The sequence below is a fragment of the Anser anser genome, assembly GCF_964211835.1.
Source record: "Anser anser genome assembly, chromosome: 6".
NCBI lineage: Eukaryota > Metazoa > Chordata > Aves > Anseriformes > Anatidae > Anser > Anser anser.
The window spans coordinates 12,050,708-12,076,105 of NC_139726.1; the positions used below are offsets into that span (position 1 = coordinate 12,050,708).

A 25,398-nucleotide genomic window follows, 5' to 3' on the forward strand; every position below is an offset into this window, starting at 1 on the left:
ATGGATTTTAAGTTTATATGGTGCAATCACTCAACAAGAAGTTCTGCAAATGCTCTCTTCTCTTTGCTCACCCAGGTGAGGCCCAATGGGAAAATATGGGAGGGTTTGACTGTAGTTGATCAAATCCTGGGAAGCATTTGAAAGTCTCTGGGAGGGGTAGAACCATTCTGAGATTGAGATTAAGATATAGATTAATTACATGGAAATCCTCTAGAAGGAAGATATAGTTGAGGATAACACCAGTTCCTCTGAAATTTAAACACAAGCTATAAAGATGGAAGTGATGTTACTGCTATCTTTTTGTTAATGCTATCATGTATGTTTAAGTTTTGCCATCAACATTACAGATATTTGTTCTCATGCTGTGAAAAATATATTCTGAAAAGGCTTCACTTCAAGCTTGTCCAAATGTTTAATTTAGATAAAAGTTGACCATGGCAGGAGGAGAAGAAACCCATTATCTTCAATAGTATTTCTTCAAATATTACTACGTCACAGAAAATCAAATGAGAAACTTTCAAATGTATTGAAAATTAGACATTTGACCTTATGTAGGCATTTTTTTCCAGTGAAACTTTCCAGTCAAGATATAACTATGAAACTTTGCATTTCCCCAGGTCAGCATTTTCCAGCCAACTATTGTTTTACTAGGAAGTTTTCATCTAGTCCTTTCATTTGCATTGAATATTCAGGGTCTAATGAAGAAAAATGAAAGCATTTTAATTGTGCATGTTTCAAAACCTAGAAAAGGATAAGAAATGAGGAAAATGCTCCACGTTTTCTGTTACTCTGGACTAACAATTATAATTCATTGATTTAAATGGATTTCAGCTGAGCTCTTTTGATATCAGTTTGACAAGGGAAGATATGGTTTGTTTGTGACCTCACTGTGGCTTGCTTTGGCTGCCTCTCTAAGGTGATGAAATTATCTTCACCTCTAAAAGTTGTCTAAGACTTGACAAATGCTTGTGGCTGCCAGCAACAGAAGGTCAGACTTGCTGCACTCAGGTCTGTCATTTCTAAGAGGGCAGATAAGAAGAAAGAGCACCACGGTCCCTCTACTTATCAGCTGCCCAAAAGATGGGTGGCTATTGATAATGGCCATTTCTCATTTTTTCCCAAAGCAGGGAGGGCAGGGCCTTTTGCAGTATCTTCTCCATGACAGCAGAGCCCTTCCAGGTATGCCTATGCTCTCCACAACGTCTCACTGGATGATGGCACCATTGAGGAGGGTTTTTTCATCCACTCACACCACTGTATTTTCATAACTTTCAGCTCCAGTCAGAAGAGCTAATTTTATTTAATGTCTTGATGGCAGTCTTGCTGTCTGTGCATCACTCACCACGTTGGACTTGCTGAGCGATGCTTCCTTAGTTCCATGAGCTAGATCTGTTCATGGATCATCCTCCTTTTTATCGCAGTAAGTTGCTCTGAGCAAAACAAGCGGCTGAGGCAAAGTTTAAGTGAGTGCCCATCACTATCACTGGTGTTTGTTTTTACCAAAGTCATTTGCCATCACATTGGAGAAAGAAGGCTGAATGTGAAGGGCCATGGACATAAAGAGAATCTGGATGCCTTTGCTAGCAGCTACAGAGACCTGGTGACATTTCAGACTGCTGAGGACAGAGGCAGGGGACAAGGCATGGTGCATGCTGTACAGCCGAGCCTTCTTCCTGCATTTTCAGCTTAGAGAAATTGTTTGGTATGATGCGAGAAACTTTCATTGATTTTTATGACAGAAAAGGAGGAACATGGAAGAATACTCTATATTTATAGCTGAACAAGCAGAAATAAAATAATACTGAATTCCTCTTTGGGATGTTCATAGAAAATTAGCCCAGTTTGCCTTTCTGACATGGTGCGAAACTTCACACCAATTATTTAGGCTTCCCCCCATCGATGCCACCTCTCTCCTCTTATTATCCCCTCTTATCTCTGCTGCAGATTTTCTGTCTCTAGAGATACACAAGAAAAGCACAGCAATAGCATTTTTTTCCTGTTATTGTTGCCTCTATTTTGTTGTATATAAATGTACAAGGATGTCTCTGTTTATCAGTTTTAGTGCTCTGGGCAATGTTAGAATTCAAGCTATCAAACTATTAAGGGTCTGACTCTGCAGAATGTCTTCAAATGGATGCTAAGATATTTCTGTGTTTCGTGATGGACTTGGATGGGTGTGGAGGACATTCATCCCTTCAGGCAGAGCTGAGGATCAGGCCCTAATTGGTGTTAAATTTAGGACAAACAGCCACCAGTGTTTAGCAAGGATATGTGTTTGCCGGAGAAGAAGGAACCTCATGCTGTGTTGATTGATGCTGATTTCCATTCCATTATTTCAGGATGTGCACTACATGCTACCGAGAGGCCAATTATCAAAGGTTGTTTAAAAGACACATCTCTGAGTGCTGGGATTCATCATTAATTCAGGGGGTTATGTTTCTGCTTTTCCTGAGTTCTCTATTCCACCCACAACAGAAGCACTTGTTTTACATATATTTCTGAGTTTCCACCTTTGGATATTGTCCTCAGCTTCCTGTGGAACTTGGTTCAGTGCTTCCCATAGGATAACACTGCTTTTGGGAGTGATTTGTCCTCTGAAACATCATGGGTCCCTAAATCTCAGACCTGGGCACAGGAGTAGCAGCAAAAAGATAGTCCACAGTAATAGCTTATACTGTACATGATGCTCTTGGAGAAAATACAGGAAGCAAAAACCTTTAGTTCCTTTCAAAAGGAGTTAAATCAATCATCACAGAATTATAAGTAATTCAGAAAGAAACACTACAATGAAGAAGAAGAACAAAACATCACCCCCACAAAAATGCCCACAACAAACAAGAAAAAAGTGTGTGGAAGAGGTGTGGACCAGCCCTTTGCCAGGGATGAGTCACACCAGTTAGGGAGGCAAGAGGAATGCCAAATTTGCCAGTAAATAACTGGTATTGCTTTACTGAGGGCTACAGCTGTTGCTTGGAAGGGTGTGAGGAGGGGGATTATGCCAACAGCATTGACCTGTGCCAGGTAGATTAGATCAGTATGGCTCACTCTTCCACCCTCAGCTCAGGCCTCACTGCATTCCCCAAGCTCATCAAGACCTGATTAAAACTTAACATTTATCCAGGTCTCTGCACATGCTACCTAATTAATAGTCACAACACCATGGTGGGGAAGATGAAAGCAATATTATTATCTTAATTTTACACATGGGGACATAGAAGCAGAGGGGGATGCTGAGCTAGAATTAAAGTGCCAAGCTCCCACACTCGGAGTCTTCCCCAGCTGTATTCTTTAATACACAGTCTGGATGTATGAATATAATGAGCTATCTGTTGGGTTTTCAAGATGCTGACCTTGCTGTAAGCCTCAGTTGCAGTCCACAAATGTGAAAGTGTTCACTCAATCTGAGAATGACTCTGTCTTTCCACATTTCAGTCTATCCCTAGTGCACCTGATTTCATTCCATTCAGGTGGCTTCATTATGTTTTTAAATGCAATGCTATCAATGTCTGGTCAAAATCCATTCAGATTGCTTCTGGGAAAGTCCCTGGTTCTGATTTGAATCTACAGGGAAGGCTTTGGTGATATGGAAGAGAAATTAAATTGCTCAAAGTAATTCCTTTTAAAGGTACTTCCTATAAAATTGAGAGAGAGGGATTTTAAAATCTATTTAATAAAATATCATTAGAAAAAAAAATTGTTCTGTTCTATCCTGCAAGATTATCTAAAGCAAACTGTAAAAAATAACACATCTTCTAATAACTTTTCATATTAAATGAATTTGCTCTGTATCAATCTCTCTTTGCTATTGTCACTGGTCACTCTGAATAGGATTTGCCCTATGCCTTTTTACAGTCAGTAGACAGACATTTTCAGAGCAGAAATCATTTCATCCAAAAATAAGTCAGGTGAATTGCACCTTAAAGAGAATCCTGTTTTCCTCTGAGGACCAGAAGCGAGCAACGGGAAACTAGTTCGGGTAGAATAGTCTACATTACATTCTACAGATGTTGAAAATTGGATGAGATGAAGCCTGCTCTTTATTCTCATTTTTTTTCCCCTGCATTGAACTGTGTTGCTGATTTCCTGTGAAATGTCGGAGGTTGATTCAGTCAGTGTCAACCCTTCTGTGGACTCTTAATCAAGTCCTTAGGATCTCTCCCTGAAAACTCATCACACATGTTAAATCTCAGCATTCTTCTTGCTTTAAAGGATCTGCTCCCATGCAGAAATATTCCCAGGATGAGTTTTCTCTTTCCAAACCGAATTACTGTATTGTGAGTTTGTTAATTTCTGAAATATCCTTGCGGGGTCACAGTTCCCACAGCATGGGGTTGTCATCTTTGTAATAGCACTGCTGTGAAGTTTTGGGTAGCTAATGGTCACATCCCACAGCCACCAAGAGACTGCAGGCTCACCTGGGTCTCTAGCAATCTTCTCATACTCAAATAAATAAGTATCCTCTAAACACAGAAAGTGCAGAGGGCATTGCCATAATAGGTCTCCAGGGCTTTACAATGCAGTTTTATTTCCTTGCTAAATATAGCCGTGTGGTTCTTATTTGCCCAAGGGAACTAACATATTATTTAAAGGCTATTTTCTTTTTTGCTTTGCTAGGGAGACTGTGTATGTGAGTGTGTGTTTGTGTGTATACAGTATACTGAGAAAATTTGGTGGCTATTTGCCAAAGCAGATAATAACTTTGCAGCTTTAGTGTCTGTTTATTTCTCCCCTTTCTTGTCCAGCCCCATCCCTCACCTCCCTATTGATTTAGTGCAGCCAGTAAAGTTTTACAGTCTGCATTTAAGGAGGCCGCTGCTTGAAATCCATGAGGGGCTGCTAATCAGAACTAACTGCAAGCATCAGGTGCAGCAGGCATCTCTGTCCTGGCCTATTGGCTTAAGAGAGCATGAAGGGCTAATTTCATGGCTGATAAAGCTTTCTGTCAAGGAGGCCTCCCAAACAAATGAACATTGACTTTTCTTTACAAGGGATATAAAAATGGTCTTTTATCATGACTGCCTGCTTTTGCAAGGTAAGAAGTCACATCCCTGCTGGGCTACCACTAGCCACCTGGGACTATTTGACAGCCTATCGAGTTGCCCAGGCAAAATTTCCAACAGGACTTCAGAACCTAATTCCTCTTTAGCACTCACTTTGCCTTTGACTTTCTGGGTATTTTTAGTTTTTGATCCAGAGGTGACATAAACCACTGTCAGATCAGGCTTTGCGACAATTCCCTTGGCATTTCCTAGGAAGTCCAAAGACTTTTACCATCTAAATAGGAACTCTGGGCATCTAAATCCCTTTCAGAATCTGGATCTTTATTGCTTCTCCTCTTTTGGTTAGCCAGTTTAATTCCTTCCTCCTAGTTTCATCTGGCCAATCTCATGCTATCACCTATACACTCTGAGCACAACTCTTCTGTTTCCCTGCTCTGCCAGAAAGATGGGCTTTGACTTCTCCTGGAAGGGAGCACCCACCTTCCTGCTCATCTGAAGAAAATAATATTGATTATTTCAAAGCACATGGTTTGAGAGCCTTTCTGTGAGAGGGAATGATGCCAACTTGATATCATTCAGGTGTACTTCTTTCATCCATTAAGAGTCTTCACCAATGGAAGCGGATGCCGTTTCTTACAAGTATCATGTAGCAAGTAGTTAAGTGTGTGGTTAAAGACTGATGCTTTCAAGAAAATCCTTTACTTGCATAAAATCAAGCAAGTGCTAGGATACTTCATAGAATGTGGTCTACGAAGCTTTTGAACATGGCATCGTTTTTCTTTCATTCTTTCATGTTTTGATGAAATGTGATTTCAACCAGCAATACAGACATTTCAAGGACACACTCCTGCTTTTAATAGTAAGCTCTCTGTGTTTCCCTTTAAGTTCCTGAAAGAGAAATGTCTCCTCCGAATCTTATCCTGATCTCTGCTAATTTTAAATCCATTGTTCTTTTATGACTGTTTTTAAAGATCCTCTTAGGGCTGATTTGCACTACAAAGGTTATACTGCAAAAGATATTTTGGCTAGGGCCCCTAGCAGATGTCTGATTTATTCTGGCAACAGGACTTTTGCATTTGTAGATAAATTACCCATTTGAACAACAGACACTTTTCCATCAAAATGTTCATTTTGCCAGTGTAACTTCATTTACACAGAGGCTTTTTTCCAGCAGAATGATGTCTATGCATGTAGCAATTTTCTTTGTCCTGCAATTTGTCAGCATACCTGAATGCTATATAATATAGACTTGGCTTTCAGCTTAAGCTGTTGAATGATTCCATGAGCCAGTAGTAAAACAGTTTAAGTCTTTCACTACAAATCCACAGGGCTCACTCTGGTCTTGTACTTAAAGCAGTCTCCCTGGTAGATCCAGCTGCACACCAACTAGTTCAGCAATAGGAATCAAAGGCACTGGATGTGGTGCAGACTCTATGTCATTGGTATTAGAAACCGGTGTGCTGTGCCTTCACCCTGCCAACCTCTGAGTCACCTGGCTCCAAGTGAAGCTTGCATTTAATTGCCTACCAAGCTATTTTTCTTGCCATGCTTCTTGAATGGCAAACTTAGGCTGGGATTTTTTTCCCCATCTCTGTCTGCATATTGGTGGTGGTTTATGTATACCTGTTCCTCAATAAAGACTAAGAAAAATTCACGTCACAGAGGCAGACAGCTCTCGCAGGACTAGATGCAGACTTTGCCAAGACCTTTGGGATGTTGTGGAAGGATAAGCAGAAATTCATTTAAAATATCACATCTATGACAGTTTTTAGAATGTTATCTATATGAAAATGAAAAATTGTGTGCCAAAACAAACTTGGATTTCTACTACATTACATGCTATTGTTGATGTGGGATACAGTCACAGGTAGTAATTATAGTTAATGCTGACAAACAGGATTTACTATAGGCAGAATTTTGCTCTGGGGTTTTAACTGTTTGCCTCATGGGCTGTCTGAAGACATTGCTTGTTGGTCTCTTGCACTGTAACGGAACTCCCTTTTCTTTGTGGTAAACATTTGCTCTCCAGTTAAATTAACAAACTTCATACTTAAATAGACACACCATTTTTAGGCAAAAGACATTATTTTGTTTGTGGGCTGTTTACTGTCTCCCTTGCTTTATGTTATGGCTGAGATTTTAAGGCAGCCCTGCAGCCGGAGCAGATCAGCATAGCTCCACTGAAACAAATGAGTCTTTGGAGGACAATCAGTGGTTGTAATGTGTCTGCAAAACCACAGTGACTCTTTTAAGAATGTCAAATAGAGATACTGGTTCTTTGCAGACATGACCTGCAGAATGGACAGTTTTCATACACAGATTTTGCATTTCCATTTTAACAACTGAGTTCAAATATATTTCCAAGTTTCCCCTCCTGTCACCAAATTTATGACAGTTTTTTTTTTTCCTTAAACATTTGCAAAATCACAAAGCTGGCTGAAAATTAAAATGCTTTATGGTAAAAAGACAGATATGATTATGAACATGAACACACCATCCCCCAAGGAAGCCCCAGTTTCCCCTTTCATCACGATTAAAGAATGTTACATATGAGAATATTTATGGAAGAGTTTATGTCATTGTATATTGCTTATGATTATGTAGTATACATTTACATTCTCTGGAGAAATACACAGTCTCTTTTTTGCTTCTTCACTTTCGTCTCTATTGTGTTTTCTGTAATATGTTATTGCAAGATGACTCTTAGGGCTTGCTTTGAAGAAAGAATACCTGGGAGGTAGGGCTAACATATTGCTTTGGGAAAACAAAAACAAAACCAAAAAAAACCAACAAACTACCTCTGACTTTTAAAAAGCTGAGAGGGAAAGAAAAAGGAAGATTAATTAGTTTAAACCGACAATTTTCTTTTCTTTCTGTCCTTCAAAAATGTACTCTGTGAGTTGGAGGCTGTACAGTTTTCATAGTCTTACTTTATAGATTTTGTTTTCTCACTTGAACACCATTTTATGAGTGCTGCAATCATTCCTATTTCTGTTTCTTTGTTCTGGAAATGAAGCTGGAATCTGGAGACAACGTGGGACTTGCAGCATATTTCCATCCTAGGCTCATGAATGTGCTGGAGAGGAAAAGTGAGTGTCTTGATTTTGGCTGGGACAGAGTTAATTTTCTTCCTAGTAGTTGGCATGGTGGGTGTTTTGGATTTAGGATGAGAATAATGCTGATAACACATTGATGTTTTACCTGTTGAAGAAGGCCTTTTCAGCTTCTCGTGCTGCCCTGCCAGTGAGAAGGCTGGGGGTGCACAAAAAGCTGGGAGGGGACAGAGACAGGATAGATGACCCAAACTGACTATGTGGCATCATGCTGAACAATAAAACATGCAGGTGGGGGATGGCTGGGCATCAGCATGTAGTGAGCAACTGCATTGTTCATCACTTGTTTCATATATTTTATATTTATTTTATGTTACTATTATTATCAGTATTATTATTTTCCCTTCCTTTTATGTCCTATTATACTGTCTTTGTCTCAACTTACTTTTTATTTTATTTATTTTTAATTTTTATTCTACCCCCAGTCCCACAGTGGTGGTGAGTGAGTGAACTGCTGTGTGGTGCTTAGCTGCCTGCCAGGTTAAACCACAATAGTGTGATAGTTCCCATGGCTTCCAAGACATACACTTGCCTAGGAGGGATATCAGATTATGGTGTGTCAATTCAAGAGAGTCACAAGTCATTTAGACCACCTGGGCTGGAGGTTGGCCAGACACTGGATCCCAGAGCAGGCAACAGAGAAGTTGGCACAACCTGTCAGGCACCAAAAAACACCATCTGATACAACACCAAGTGGGAGCTGTAAGTTGGCAGCCTAAGCAAAGGGAAACTTGATTCATTCATCACTTCCTTAATGCAAGTGCCTGAGAGTCTCTAAAGTGCTGTGAAAGGTGGTGATGTGGTGTGAACAGGGTCCTTGCTCCTGGAAGCTGCTGCTACTCCAGAATGCATTGGCTCCAGAAACCCCATTGACAGAGCAATGTCTTACTGCACCTCCACAGCATCTAATTTCAGCTGGGACTTCAGCTTAAATATCCATGTGCTTAAGTACCTTGACTGAATATGGTTTAAAGGCGTTCGCTTAAACTTAAGAGTATGTTCATTGATGTTTTCTGTGCATGCTGAAAGACAGACTTGAGCTTTATTCTCCAGGGGAATACACAAATCAAATGAGTCCTTACTCTTTGGACTTTACACTCGTGCATGGTGAAGGCTTTAGGAGTCACTAGCTGCACAAGGGTCTTGCCAGGACACGTCAAGGAAGGACTGCAATGCAAATGCAAGGATAAACTGCTCAGTGTTTCTCCCAGCCTTGATCAACAGGCAGCAAATACTATGTCCAGTGTTTCCAGAAGGCAGATGAATTTTCCTGATGTACCCCACTGATTTTGGTTCACCAGTACAGCATTTTGTTCAACAAGGAAGAAAAGGCTAAGACCAGAGTTGGATTTCTTGACAACGGTCACCTGCCATAAGCCAAAGTTAAAAATATGTTTTACTGGGTAATATGTGGTCTCCTCTTGGCAATCATGGTCACTTTTATGCTTTGAGCTTTTCCCATTTTCCACCTTGGTGATTTACCCCTTTCCCAATGAAATTGCTTTTTAGCTGACTGTTGCAGCTTTTGCAATTTACCTGTGCAGTTTAGAGGTCAGCAGCAGACAGGAATGATCCTCAACAGCATCTCAAGGTCCTCTCCAAGGGACAAATGCAAAGCGATCTATGTCCAGAATGTTCTCAGCGATGTATGTGAAGTGCAAATATGTTCAGTCCTGTCTATATTCAATTCCCCTTCTGAGAATTCCCAGCTTTTACATTGTTCATGGTGTGATTGTGTAAAAGGAAACAACTTGATAATACTTGCAGGTTTGTATTACAGCACACAACATTGGCCAGACAGGTGCACACTAACAAGAATATTTTATTCCTTTTCTTCTGACTGCTGGGATACCCTGACTAGGTTATGAATAAATTGTTTAAATACGAAAGTCCAAGTTTTGCTTTTAAAAAAAGTTAGTAAAGCCTAGAACGCATTACTGGCCTATTTGTCATCCTGGCATGGAAACCATTTTCCATCTCTTCTCCTGAAGCTGTTCCACTTAGTATAAATAATGAAATATTCATTAAGCCATGGAAAGAGACTGACTTTGTAGCCTGGGGGGCTCTACTGAGTAAGAGACAGCCCAGGTGATAAGGTTTATCATGGATGTATTTGCTATTCTGGGCACGATCTGAGAAAATTGCCATGAAGTATTTTGGCTTTGATCCAGTCTGCCTTTTGCAACAGAAAAAAAAAAGAAATATCATGGCAAATTTTTCGTCAGCTCTATTATAGGCATGCAATACATGCAACAGTTCGTAAGGAAAATGGGAATTAGAAAAATGGTGGTAACGCTGTGATTGCTACCACCTTGCATACCATACCTGTCACTGAGCTGGACATTTTTAGATCAAAAAGAATTTAGAAATTTAGTCTGAATTGTAGCAGACTCAAGTGTTTTTGAATTAGAAGGGGCTACAGGACCCTCAAGCCTATTTGTGCTACAGCAGCTTACACCACTAACAACTAAAAAGTGAAACTGCATATAAACAAAACTGAAATAGACTGGTTTTCTGCTACTCTTCTGAATGTCAGGAAGCACAAAATATAAACCAACAAAAAGGAGGAATATTGCTTATTCAAAATACATATTTTATATAAATAATATATAAAGATGACTTTTCAAACATTTTTACTGCCAATTAAAGTTTTTTTTTATAAAGTGCAAAATGTCTACAAAATAAAAAATGTATTATAATATACCAGAATTACCCTATGCCTAAAACTGCGTAAATTACATAACCATCATGGCCTGCAGAGATGTTAGGCAGACCAATATCTAGCTCTGTATCTTCAATTGTAATAAATATTAAATTAATGTGGGATCAGGGATTCTGGAATAAAAGAGAGACAGGTCAAGAGTTTTCTATTAGTCTGGGTTTAATGAGAAATGCATCGTATCTCCCCAGTGAAGTCATTTGCACTTTCTTTGCAATTATCATTATGGCTAATCAACAACAAATGCTCACATCCACCACCTTCTAAAAGGAGTGGGGAGGAAGATAGATGTAAATTTTTAATACCTTGTTCGCCTTAAGTCCACATGGGAACCATGAATAATGGATGGTAATGGTGGTTAACACTGAGGACATCAAAAGGGGTCTTTGCATTTTATCCGTTCCCCCTTTCTGCCTCACAGCAGCTCTCCCTTGCACACAAGGTGGCTTTTAGGGGCACCAGGCCCTGATGAGATATGTTACTACCTATTAAGGATGTCAGTCAGCAGCTGCTCTCTAAACAGAGGCTTCTGGAAAATACTGTGGCTCCCAAGCCATCTCCAGCTGCTTGTCATGGAGGCTGGAGGCTGCTGTCCCTCAAATTTGCAACATGAGCTGCTTGGTAGAGGCCTGTAACCCCATTCAGCTGCGATCAAGCAGATTAGTTGAATGCGTGTCTGTACCATGTTCTGGCTGACTCCAGTCACTGTAACCGAAAGGAGTAAGCGATTGATAGCACAGGCTGCTCAGCTGGCTGTTAACTTTCTTCATGGGCATGGCCACCAGGAGGTGGCTGGAGACCAGACATGTTGGACAAATACACGTGAATGCATACATTGTCCAGTGTTTAGTTTAGTTTAGTTTAGAAGCCAGCTAAACTCACAGATTACATCTGCACAAAAAATAAAATGAGAAAGGATCTGTTCTCTGACCCTAGGGGCAAAAAATCAAACCTTTTCCCTCCATCTTCCCCAGTCCCCACCCCCAGTTTGGCTGTTCACAGTGCTTTACAGGCACAGCACATTGTTTCAGGACGTTTCCTGAGCTTCAGGAAGAGCTTGCTGGCACAGGCAAGAACAGTGGTAAAGAATATGGTAAAAATAAATCAAAATGGGCGATCATGAGTCCTGCTCAATCTGCTGGAATTGGTTAACACACCAGAGCTGACCAATGCCTTGCTGACAGAAGTTGTCCGTAGTCTCTACCAGAGAATAACTGGCAGGACTTGGTTATCAGTCCTACATTTTGTTTGTTTGTTTGTTTGTTTCTGACAATTGTGGGGTGTCCTGGAACTGCAAAGGGACTCCCAGAGTTTGAGACTGGTGCTAAGACAAATTTGTCCCTTCCACTAACACAAGCTGCTGAGCTGTAGACCTGTGATAACCTCATGGTCTGGGAGACAGGAAGGCTGCGATACTGCCTGCTTCAGATTGATTTCTTAACTGAAATTGAGGACTATGTGCTGTGGGGCTGAGGAACTCTGTATGGCTCAACTGGCTCAGGAAGATGTCTGATTACTATGACATTTTGTTTTTGGTAGAAGTGTTGAATATATCTATTAAAAAGGCTGTATCCTGTTCTTGAAACTGCATGATTGTGTTTGCCCAATTCCTGTTCCTAACGCTCTTCGGTAGCACAGGCTTGGAGGAATCTGTCTCTCCACCTGCAAAGCAATCCTTCTCTGAGCAACTTAATACATTGGTTAGCCTCCTACACAAGTGTGCAGAGATGGAAAATCCTATAATCCATCAAGTCTGAAGCTGGACTTCAGTGTATTTTTTCAAAAAGCTTGTGCACTGTCTAAACTACACCATGGTGGAAAAAAAATAAAAATCAGGAACTGTTGAATACATGAGGAATTACCTGGATCTCTGCTGGAAGCCAGGACAATACAAATGTTTAACTCCACATGGCTAACAAGGTTTCTCAGCTCCTAGTCAGTGTGGCACAACAAAGGAAGGGCTCAGATGGCAAGTGGTCAGATGGGCATACTGACATTTCTGGGGGAGGTACAGCTGCTGCACCTTCTGATCCCTCTCCTGGATGAATACCAGCTTATGCCTGCATTGTGTGTTGTATTTCAACAACGTAACATTTGGGACAGATTAGGTGAAAAAAGTTCCTCCAAACTCTGGATTTATAGAGCACTTCTTTTCTTCACTGCAGAGGATCTGCAGGCCCATGCAGCATCAATCAGCCAAACACGGTGCAGATGAAATTGTGAGGTAGAGTCACGTCTGATGAGGTGTCTCCAACTATTGGGAACATTGGGAGCAATGAACACTGGAAAATGGAAGGTAAACCTCACAGCCAATGTTTGTTCTTCTGTCTGGGGACACAGGGAACAAGACCTTCACCACTGGCATTTGCTCCCAGGAAGTTTTGATGCATGGGTACCTCATGTATCAGATAACCCCACTCGATTTTAACTCTTCTGGCCTTTGAAAGCCCCTAAGAGTGAAATCTTATACACCAACTCTCTGTATAGCTTTTGCTCTCTGGAAAATTGTCAGAGTCTGCTGTTACTGACGTGTATTGACACCAATGGAAACTTTACCCACCACTCTGCAAAAGTTCAGTGCTTTGAACTGAAGACATGAATGGAGAGGCCTGCTCTGAAGGAGCCAGCAGGATAAATTTCCTTCTTGCATCCCACAAGCCAGCTAAGCAACAGCCTGGTGAGGTGGGCAGATGAAGATAGAGAGAACATGACAAACTGAATCACATTGCATCCTTGTTCTGTACTCCAACACCAAGCTGTCTTGAACAGTTTTTTTTTCTTCTGTTACCTGGTATTGTGACTTTTTTTTTTATTGTGTTTTTGTTTTTAACTAGAAAGTTACTGAGAGAGAGCACAACAATAATTTTCCTTTTGTGTGTGTGTGTGTGTGTGTGTGTGTATTTTCCCCCCCCCTGCAGGGCTTTTTGCCAAGCTAGGAAGGGTGACAAACCCATATACACATAGCATAGCCAGCCAGGAAAAAGGATGTGGAATCAGGAATGTTTGTTCAACCCAAAGTCCTGGATGCAGAAGTTCAAGTTTCCAAGGCTAATCAGGGAGAAACACATTTCTCCTGTGTGAGACTGAGACCCCGGTCTGAAACCACTTGCTGAGATGACTCCATTTCAAATCCCTCCCTATGGGACAGCACTGTTTGCTGCTGGGACCTGCCCCCAGATGGTGATGTAGGCACAGGGAGGCAGGGATGGGTGTGGGGTTCCACTGGTGCCTACAGGGAGCCGATTATTTCCTTTTCTGTTACTGGAAAAATAATCCTGCCTGCCAGAGTGATGGCAAAGGTTTACAGAAAGGCCACCGGTGAAGTGTGGATGGGGGAAAATGAGCTGTGAGACCAACTTCGCCTGTTAGCACAAGTCTTATTTAATCAGTTTTGACCTGCTTTGAATTTGGGTCTGCATCAGAGGAGCTGCTGGGAAGAAAGCAGTCATCAGTGAGCACAATTCCTGTCATTATCTAGAGCATTTACTGGCTTGGGTGACAGGTGAAGAAACAAAGCCTCCTTGCAGCTGACAGCCTCCTCCTTCACACAAGGTCTGAAAAAAGAGGAGAGCTTTCCACTCCTTTTCTGTGCCCACCAGAAGCTCTGTAGTGCTAAGGACTGTACAAACTGACCAGGAGACAGGCATGGATTTCCTGAGGGGAAGGAAAAGAGGTTTCCTTTACTCACACACACCAGCATGATTGCTGCAGCATCTACTCACCAGCATGGGCAGAAGGGATGTTTTCACTTGCAGCTGCACCAAGATCTGAGAGAAAACTGTCTGAAGATTACTTGCTGGTAGAAAAAACAGCAGATTGGAGAGTAAAGAAATGTTGAAGGAAACACTGACTAATTCAGTGTCCTCCACAGCTCCGGGACAATAAACCTTTCTTCTGCTCCATCTTAATATCACCATAACTGGCACTTGCTTTCTAGTGACCTTTTTTTTTTAATTTTTTTTTTCTTTATCTCTCATGTATGCAAGGAGATAAGAGATACTTCCTCTCTTTCTTTGAGGACTCAGTTTCATCTTGGCTTTATTTGGTGTCAGGCAAATGATCTTTTGCACATACTGACCAAGTAGCCTGCAGCTATCTGGGTTGTAGCTGTGTGCTGAGCCAGGTGGATCAGCAGAGTGCTGAGGGCTGTGATGAAAATGGGCTTATAAAGTCCCCAGGAGCCTATATGCACAAGTGGAAGGAATGCTGGATGGAGCAAAAACCTGATGTTTTGCTGTTGTATCCTGCTTGTTGCCACTTGTTGCAGAGGCTTTGCAATGGCCAGAAATTGCTAACAAGTACATACACATGCTGTTGCTTTTCCCTCTCTTCTTTCTCTGCCATACAGTCTTGCTTTGCCCATCTGCTTTAAACTCCTGAGACTTACCATATTTCTGAGAAATTCAGGTCAAACTGTCCCAGCTGAGAATATGCCAATCAGAGTCAACTTCTAGTCCAGGCAAACGTGACATTTATACTGCAAAATGTGATGCTGGAGGAGCCTAATATATGGAAGAGGAAAGGGTAAAGTTTGGGAACAAGGAGAGAGATGGGGCCCAAAGAGAGTGTTGTTATGAGCATCCTTCAGTATCCTACAAATGTTTTGGAGGCATGCCCAGAAAAGGTCAAGAAATTCCTGACTTGCATGAAATCAGCAGGGATCTTGCTATGTATTCTAATGGTTTTAGGACAGATGTTAAACCATAAGGTTTAGGACCAGTTGGAGGGAAGATTTGCTTTGGACTGGTCTGCTGACTTGCCAGTTAGAAGTTGGCTTGGAGATGTGGTCCAGGATATATGCAGAGCTCATGGTAACACTTGGCACTACTAAAAGAAACTATTAAAAAAAAAAATCCCAAACAAACAAACAAACAAAAAAAACTGGTAAAACAATAAAAAATAAAAACACAAGGGAAGAATACAAGTTATCTGTAAAAGCCCAATGACCTTCAAGGGCTGTCTTATCTCAGAGGTCATGTCCATGAGCGTTAGGCATTCACCTATTTTCAAAGGAGCCACCAAAGGACACTTTTAACCTCTTCAGTTCACCTCTATCACTGCTCAGCCACCTTGGATTTAAGTTAGATGTTTTCCTTCTTGGCCCTCCATCTCTGGTGGACATAACTGCCAGAGGTGGGGTTGGCTTTCCTCCATTTGCAGAAAGTCTTGCTGGAAGTGATCTTCTTTAATGGAAAGTTAACTCTGTCTCCAGAGTGTCTATAACCACATGGAGAACAGGCTGCAACTTATGGCAAGATGCCTGAGTTAGTTTTAAACTAACTGTATTGGGGGCTGCAGAAAACCCATACAAATTACAAATTCTAGGTAGGATTTATCAGGTCTTTTTTTCATTATCCTCTCTTAAGTGGATTAGACCACGTTAGCAGAAAGAGAGCAGACATGGAATGAGTGTTAAAACCATGCCAGATCTGAATATATTTGTCAAGTTATTATACACAGCAATAAAAGGCAGCAGGATTCCAGTAATAGTCAACTTAATGTGTTGTTAGTTTCAAGCGATTGTACATCTTTTCTCTGCAGAAGAATTGTTTGCTACACAGGCACATTATATTTAGGAATAAATAAAAACACACTCTAAATCAAAGCATTACTGTGGCTTCGTTTCCATCTCCTGGGACCGTACAAATCCAGTGAACTGATACTAGATGAATTTTGCTCCAATGGGACACTGTATGCAGTTTGTAAGCATCTGTAAACCTTTCACAATACATTAAATTTAGTTAACAAATACATATGCCTACAGTACCATGGGTACTTTCTCTCCAGAAAGACAGTGAATTTCTTGCCGGCTTTCTACTGCAAACTCCATGTTTTCTTTTCCTGTTTCAGGAGACATGCTTAAAACAAATCATGGTGATCTCCTGTCTAAAGAAAAGACTCAGGTCGAGCAGAGGATCACTTGCCAAAACTTGAAGTTGTATTCAGTCTCCTATTTCTGAAATGCAAATACTTGGAATAAAATAAAGTTGAAAGCTGAAAAGAAGAATGGTATTAATAATTCTGGTTTGGGACCATCTTCCGTGCCTTCATGCCTGATCTCCAAAACAATTTGTTGTAGAAACTCCATGTGAAGTTCATAATGAGATGCACTAGGTTAAGTAGGAAAGGTATACACTTTGCTAATCAGTACACGGGCTTATTGTCCTAGCAGCAAAAGGAGCATTTGACAAGTTGGTTTTCAGTGATCTCCATCCTTGAAAGGACTCATCAAGGAGTATGAGAGATGTGTAAACAACTCAAATAACAATTTAAAGCTTTCTTTTTACTAAAAATAAAAATAAAACTCTGGACTTTTTCCTTAATGGAAATTGCCTTGAAAATATTACCATATTGCTATGAATGACAAAATTGTGAGTTTTAAAAATAAATAGGTAATGTCACAGCTTGCCTGTAACCTTACAAGCTGTGTTGCTGCCTGATGCCTCCCCAGCTACCACAGAACAGCTCCTAAGTCAGTTATGCTCCTGGTAGTGCGTGTGCACCTTTGCTGGGAGCTGCCACATTTGGGGAAATTTAGACACTTTTTTTACATATTTACTTCCAGTATGAATTTCCTGTGGCTCTGATGGATACTTTCATAAATAAACACATTCTCCTTAATGGTGTTATCTACAAGGAAAGGAGGAAAAGGCCTGAAAAATATGACAGATTTCCTCAACCTGAATTGAGTTCTCAACCAGAGTTTCATTATATGCCTGTGTAGTTTTCATCTTTCCTCTCCTTAGACTCATAGCCTGGAGCTAGCAGCTTCTTGAATGTTTATAAAGACTCTTTTCCCTTATAGATGTATGTTTATTATGAGGAAACACAAGGAAAGGACTGGATGTCAGTGAATGAATAGTAAGAAACTTTTAAAAAGAGAAATAAATCTGAAATAATATACCTTTCCACTTCTGGGACTATTTAGTAGACATCTGTCTTTAAAGAAATCTATAAAATTTTAACCCAGAACATCAATGAATATCTTTAAAGCCAAAGTTCTGCCATAGAATTCCTGCTTGTTCTAGGGCACATAATTTAGCGCTAGATGGCTTTTGGTTTTAACTGGGAAATTTAGGTGTCTAAGTATCTTTGACATGGAGGCCACTGTCTCAGTTCAAGGTAACAGCAGCTCCCTAGCTTGGTGCAGTTCATAAGGCCAGATTTCAGGTATTACAGCAGTGGAGTCACAAGCATGGAGGCCCAAACCCAGATCCACCCCACAAAAAAAGCCATCAGCATCTGCGTTAGGAAATACTTGGAGCCTTGACTTCCTTCATGAAAATGTCTCATCATATCAGTAGTCCACCTGAAATCAACAGGACCAAGAACATGATTTAAGCTAAAATGCATTTAAGTGAACTAAGAGGCAATAGCTCTCAACAGGGAGATTTTCCTCTCTTTTGTAGACTATCCTTCTACCTGTAAATGTCCCAGAGATCCCAACAACGAAGATGTCCTTATTTTCAATTCCATACCCTACTGGGAAAGATAATCTTAACTTTTTGTATTTTCTGTATAATGAGCAAACTAGATTTTTTTCCCTCTCTGCTATTTTTCCCACCACTAAATTGTTGACATCTGTGTTAAGTATCTCAGCAAATATACACTTGTCATTAAAAATGAAAACACGACCTTCACCTGATTTTACAAGCATGTTTCATTTTCTTCCTTTAATCATTCAGTTCCACTGATTTAGACACTTTCCTTTGTTTTTCATAATTAGCCATGCAGATGAAGAACATGACAACTTCTGTAAAGACTTATTAATTATTGGTAATAATTATCAGCAGCAGAACTGTAAATGCATTTAAACAAACTCTAGAGGAAGAGAGGTGGGAAGGGCTGGCTGATATAAACATACTTCTCCTTCCTTTCTTTTTACTTTTCTAGTTCATTTGCTCTTGCTTCTTGCTAGCTCTTTCACACAGAATCCGCTCCCCCCACTCCCCCCCCCCCCCGCCCGCTGTACCACTTTCTGCTACCTCTGCATCAAAATGTCTAGGACCAAAAATTATTTCGCTTATTGGTATTGTGGAAAATACCATTTCCTTTCCTGCACAGACAATTTAGCATAGTTTCTAAAAGTCAGTAAGTCTTCCAGATTGGCTGTAAAATGAATGGAATGAGGCAATCTGTAAAACTCTTAATTTTCATTATTCTGTTTAGAATCCAGTAATAAATAATTGTTTTGTGCCCTAGTAGTTATGATAATTAAAAATAAATAAATATTATATTCAGTTCAACCAGAAGCAAAACACTTTGGAAATTTTCAGTGCTTGGAAATTTAGGAGGCAAAAGAAACTTAAGCCCCTCTGTTTCGGGGTTAAACAGAATGTTTTGTTTGTCCTTGTCCTTTCCCCTCCGCCCCCAAAAAATAAGGCTTTTGTTTGCCTTGTTGAAATATTTTTTATGTTTCAGTTCATTACATGCCTTTAATGAAATTGCAATTTCAAGACATAACACCCAACATCAGCTGCTGACAAGATTTCATTTAGAAAATATTGTGATTATTTTTCTGATTTATTTTGTTAATCATAATTATTTTCTGATGTATTTTTAAGTTCTTAACTGAAACAATTTAAAAAGTATTCCTAAAACACTTCCATTAACTGAGATCTGCTTCTCCTTTGGAAAAACAAAATGAAATAAAATGAACCTACCTACCATTTGTACAGAACATCTGAATCTCTTTGCCATCACTGCCTCTTGTAATTTAATTCATTTCTCTACTGATTCTCCTGTTTGTCTTTATTAGCTACAAATCCAATCACTGTCCTTTGTTGGGTTAGGCTTGCAAATGTAATTTTCTATTGTACTTAAAAATCTTCCTCTTCTGACCATAGTTTTAATTATGCTGCATGGGCATTGACAACCATAGAGTCTGCATTTCTTCCTAGTCTGACCCAATCCCATGACATGACACAGACACAAGTCCATACCCAAATAATATTGCATTAATCCCCAGGTGTTTGGAAGTGTTACTGGTGCCAAACAACAAATATTATCAGGGCTTATGCTTGTATTCACAGTAGATTTCACTGTCTTTTGTATTTTACACTGTTTGTTTGTTTCTGACTGTTATTTCTCCACATTAATCTTGAACATAGCTTAATATGGTAATTTTTGGTTTACTTTACCACTCTTCCCTTGAGTTTTTATTTTGACCTTCCTTCTTTTTTTTGGGTTCCACTTTGCAGAATGACTTTTTTTCCCCACTTCTTCATGTTTATTTGATTTGTCAGTCTTTCTGATGACCTAGGCAATTCCAATTTCTCTGAGATGGAATGTTACCTGGGAGGTGAAGGAGCTAATGGAAAATGGATAGTTTTCCCTCTCTGGCTATTAGAAAGAGTTGTCCAGTCCGTTCCTCATTTCTCTGAATTCTCTGCCGTTTCTCAAGATCTCAAACCACTGCTGACCCTTTGACTCTCACCACGTATAATGAGGACTGAGCTTAGCAGCCTCTCCTGATCTTCCTTTACTGTATGTCTGGGACTTGCAACCCAGATTGCCCATGAAACATGTACAGCAGCATAGCTGTGCTAGGTAAATTGAGCCCAAATCTGTTCAAGCGGGGAAGCAAGCCACCAAAAGATGGTTGGGCTGAAGTTTCTAACTTGTATCCCCACCTTGCTTTGGTTCTCTGGACTATATGACAATGTTGCCTTGCAAACCCTCAGCTGTTTCAGGGTTAGCTGCAAGTGATTTGCTGTCAAGGCCACCTTGAAGGAATTCACCCTTAGGTGAGCTTTCTCTGAACCCAAACTGAACACTTTTATTTACACACAAAGTGGAAACACCAGAAGTTGCTTCCACTTTAAGTCCATATGCAGGTGAAATCTGCTGCTGTAGTTTTTGCCACCTGCCTTGCCCTAGAAAACAGCCCCCTTTCCTAATTAACTCGGAGTGCACAGTGCTGCTGCAAAGCTAACAAACCATTACCTGTGCTGAGAGCGGAGCAGGAAGGTGCCAGTAGGGCAGGCAGCTCTGTTAATTACAAACTGCCACATCTCCTAATAGTGAGAGAAGCTGCTCCATTGCTCCAGAAATGCTGCTATTTTCTCCCTCTCACAGACTGATATATCCTGTAATCTGAAACGTTTATCGACAACTTATTTTTCACCAGAACCCTTAGTGTGCTGTCCTTTACTTTAACCTCCCTCTAATCTTAGCCAGCTGCAACCAGATGCACTGCTTCCTTTCTGAGATCTTCATTTTCTCGTAGCAATTTTGCCCCTCTACAAACCTTGCTATTTTCTTGACATTCTTTTTTTTTTTTTACTGGTCCCTTTTTGTCATTTAAAGGGATAAGATCTCATATAAGTACCTTGTCTGAGAGCCAGAACTCCAGGGACCTGTATTTTGATGGCACGTCAAACAGTGTCACTGGCAGACTTCTTAAGCAAGAGTCACGGGTCAAGCCCATGCTGTACATTATGGAGTAGTTTTGGGGAAGGGCTTCAGTCACTTCTTTACCTGTGTTAGGTCCTCTCCAAGGCTGCTGTGTGTGGATATATTCTGTTTTAGAAAAAACGATGCAGTAAGTGCTGGGAGGAGCTTTACAGCACGTCATTCTGGGAGATGCAGTCTGAAGTCCTCAGAAGTAAGGGGAAGACTCATTTCACGAGAAACAAAAAAGCAATGCTTGCAGAAAAAAAAAGAAAAAAAAGTATTTCAGACTCCCCTTGAGATAAATGTAGTTAGAGATAACACATGCCAAGAACTGAGGTAAAGAACAGTTAGAGGAAGCCATTTGTCATGCAGAACAGTGACGCCCCATTTTAATTGGTCTCGCAAAACCTAGTAACTAGGCCACGTATTCTTGACATCCATCTACTGATACCTTCTTAATCAGTCAGCTATTTGAATATGTGTAGATATCTTTCTCAAACAATGGGAACTCCACAGCCTTTCTGTAAGGTGTACTAGGAGGTGATATTTTAAGATGGAAAACCACTTTTCCTTGGTATAAAGGGTGTAGGAATAGGGTTGTGAAAAAGGTGCCAGCTCTGTATGTAACACAGACACAGGCTGAATTTCTCGTTGATAGTGGCGGTAAATGCAGGGACCTTGTTCAGTGGAAGGACAGGAGTGCAAGAGGGGAAAGGAAAGTACGTCATATCTGCTGAAGTAATGGTTGCATTTTCCCCATTCCCAACCCCTTTTGAACATACACAGTTTCTCCTGAAAAGCAGTGCTCAGCCCTTGCAGAAGTGAATCGGTGTTGGTGGTGTGGTTTGTGAGACAAGGTGACACACATTGGTTCAGGGTTGCTGGAGCACTTGGCACCAGACATGTTTATACGAGCTTTTTGTGTCATTCCCTTCCTGACTGGTGAGAAGTAAAAGGGTCGGATGACATGTTTTTCAAAATGGCTGCCACTATTTGTGTTCTTTAAAAATCTAGTATTTCATTACCTATAGTCTCCTATGGACAGACTTTAGGCTTTGGCTGTTACATCCCAGTCAAAATGCCTTCCCTGTATGAGTTTCTTCTTTAGAAAACTTGCTGTGGAAATGAAGTACATGAAATGTGAACAGCCATTTGACATCCCTTTGGAAGTTTATCCAGAAATAAGTGTTAGTACTTATATGCCTGATCATCACTAAAATCTATAACTGGTGTAGTACCATAGCATTTGCTGGGAATAGATATCAGATGCGAGGTTGGAGCAAACTGGGGAATATGACAGGAGGAACAGCAGCAATGGGAATGAAGGGGTTGGGAGATGCCTTAGAAACTTCTCTGTGAGCACATGGCAAGAAAACTCACCCGACTTGCAGCACCAACCTGTAGCACTTGGAGTAAGAATTGTAAAGTGAATGCAATGTTTACTAAGCTGCTATTTAAAGACAATATTACTGTATGTGCCTCACTTTAAGTAACTAAATAGATCCAGTAGATATTTGAGACTGAAATGTTCAAAGAACAACCAAGGATTTTGGCTGTGAAGACTGAAGACACTCACTTTATCATTTAACAAATAGATTTGGAAAATCTGCTTTTTGATTTCAGTAGATAAAGTCCTAATCTTAGAGCCATGTGTATGCTTAATTAACTTCAAAACTCAAGGCTTCAAAAAGAAATATGATGATAGGAATCGGGAGATTGCTGTTGCTACTGTGTCCAGCTCCTGGCATTGCAGACAGCTGTTTCATATCATTTCTTCCATGCACTGAATCATATTCCCTCAATAATTCCAGTTAGGAAATTAGCCTTCCCTATGGCAGGCTGTTTCTAGCATCACCGCTCTGACAGACAGCGAAGATTTCATATTTTCATTTTTCAGCCTAAATATATTCTTAGAGAGGCCACAACTCTTGCATGTTACAAAGGTCAGATTTGGAGACCTGAAATTGCCGAGCTCACTTTTTGCTTGTCCTTGTAACCCTGTTACCTCAATACAGGTAGTACATTTGTTATTGTCTAAGAGTGTACTCTCGTTCATAAGAACTTGAAAGATTTACTAAAAATTCTTGTACCTGCAGTTTCCAAATGGTGGTTGAAGACAGCCTGATTTCCTCAATTTTAGTTCATTCAGTTCCAACTTTTCCTTTTGCCTCAGATGTGGTCATGCTTTTTCTGCTCTCTTGTCCCCAGCCTGCATTTGTCCACATGGCTGACACTACTGCCCTTATTGAAAACTGACACAAAGTATGCAGGGCCATGCTGAGAATATCTTTCATCTCAACTCTATCCTCACTGCTTAGTGGCCTAATCTGTCTCCTGTCACCTGAAGGAGGATCTGAGCCTTAGGATTATTGGTCACATTTATTTTTCAGTATATATCCAGAAGCTGGTCTACCTTAATGACACAATTCTCACTAGTTTCTCTCTTCCTCTAATAACATTACAGAAATTGCTATTCATATCCAGTGCTGAAGCTGGAGGGGGGAGCATCTATAACAAACTTCCAGCACTACTCAATAGAATCTCTTATTATGTTTCCCGTGAGCAATTTTACACAAATGTGGTCTGTTTTATCCACCCTACCCCTTCTCATTCATTCTACTGTATCAAGCAAGGGCCCTCAGCCATCTTTCCTTGCCTTGCCTTGCCTTGCCTTGCCTTGCCTTGCCTTCCCTTCCCTTCCCTTCCCTTCCCTTTTTTTTTTAAATCTGTTTCTAAAACTACTGTAACTATAGTCATTATTTTGTTATGTTTATGTTATTCCATTTATGTCTGATTTCACATATAGCGTTGTTTGTTCTAGATCTTCTTTATGGCCCAGCTAACATAGCTTTTCACATTAAGAAATCTTCAATTTCTTAAACTAGGACAGTAGGACAGGCACGGTCATTTTAATAACTGGATCTTCATCCTGACAAATGGCAAATCTCACAGTTATTAAACACTGGTGGGACCAGTGTAGACCACTAGGCAGTGAGGACCTTTGGTTTGATCCAGGTTGATCAATATAATAGGCCAATCTCTGCAGCACTAGACTTCCTTTCTTTTTGCTGTTCATTTTCCTAGTCACTTCTGTTCATTCCTATTTTCTTGATATTTGATTTTCCTTTCATTCTGCAGTAAATTCAGGGGTGGACTCTCCACACATTACTCTTTTCCCTTTATTTAGTTTGAAACTTAACTACTTGATCTTGTCTGCCTTGACCCCATGATGACTTGGCAAAGGTCAATAAAATCCTGACGTGCATGGAGGATATGAATACAGAAATATTATGGCTTTACAGGAAATGAGGAGGCAGCCCAGGAAACTGTGAGGCAGTGTACAGAAAGCAAATGAAAAGATATACTTCATTCCCCATATTTTGCACAATTAAACTGTTGAACTCAGGATGTATTCAAACAGAGGAGTTCAAGAAGAGATTTAACATATTATAGGAATTAAAATCTGCAAGTGCTTTTATGAAAAAAGAAACAACCTCAGGCTCAGGAGGCCTCTGAGCCTTTGATTTGCAGGAAGAACCACCCCAGGGGTCTGTTGTCCTGTCCTTTTTATCCATCCTTAAGCTTCAGATCATGAACCCTCAGCGAGGTAGCGTTCATGTCATTCATATAATCTTGGATCACTTAGGGAGAGTTTACCCTTCTGTGTATCCCCTATTTGCTGACATTTTTCTTGTTATGCTGCTTTAATTCAAGGCAAAAGGAGAACATCATTGAGGATCTCATCAATGTTTATAAATACCTGACGTGTGGGAGAGAGAGGGATTTGGCCAACCTCTTTTCAGTGGTTTGTGGAGACAGGACAACGGATAATGGTCACAAAATGGAGCACAGGAAGTTCCGCACCAACATGCGAAAGAACTTCTTCACGGTAAGGGTGATGGAGCACTGGAACAGAATGCCCAGGGAGGTTGTGGAGTCTCCTTCTCTGGAGATATTCAAAGCCCGTCTGGACGCCTACCTGGGCAGCTTGCTCTAAGGAACTTGCTTTGGCAGGGGGTTGGACCTGATGATCTTTCGAGGTCCCTTCCAGCCCCTACAATTGTGTGATTCTGTGAACATTTAGAAGCTTCTAGCTGGTCTTACACAACAGGCCTCTTACTAATTAATCACAAAACTTCATGGCAGTACTTCTTCATAGTAAACTGGGACA

The 25,398-nt window shown here is 40.5% G+C and overlaps 1 long non-coding RNA gene across 1 annotated transcript; it reads left to right on the top strand.

Moving 5' to 3' along the window:
• The first annotated feature begins 94 nt into the window (after nucleotides 1–94).
• On the top strand, nucleotides 95–16,659 carry LOC310901734. Its single transcript, XR_014586088.1, has 3 exons — nucleotides 95–5,859; nucleotides 8,017–8,089; nucleotides 8,539–16,659. It is a non-coding gene; the product is annotated as an uncharacterized lncRNA (long non-coding RNA).
• The last annotated feature ends 8,739 nt before the right edge of the window (nucleotides 16,660–25,398 follow it).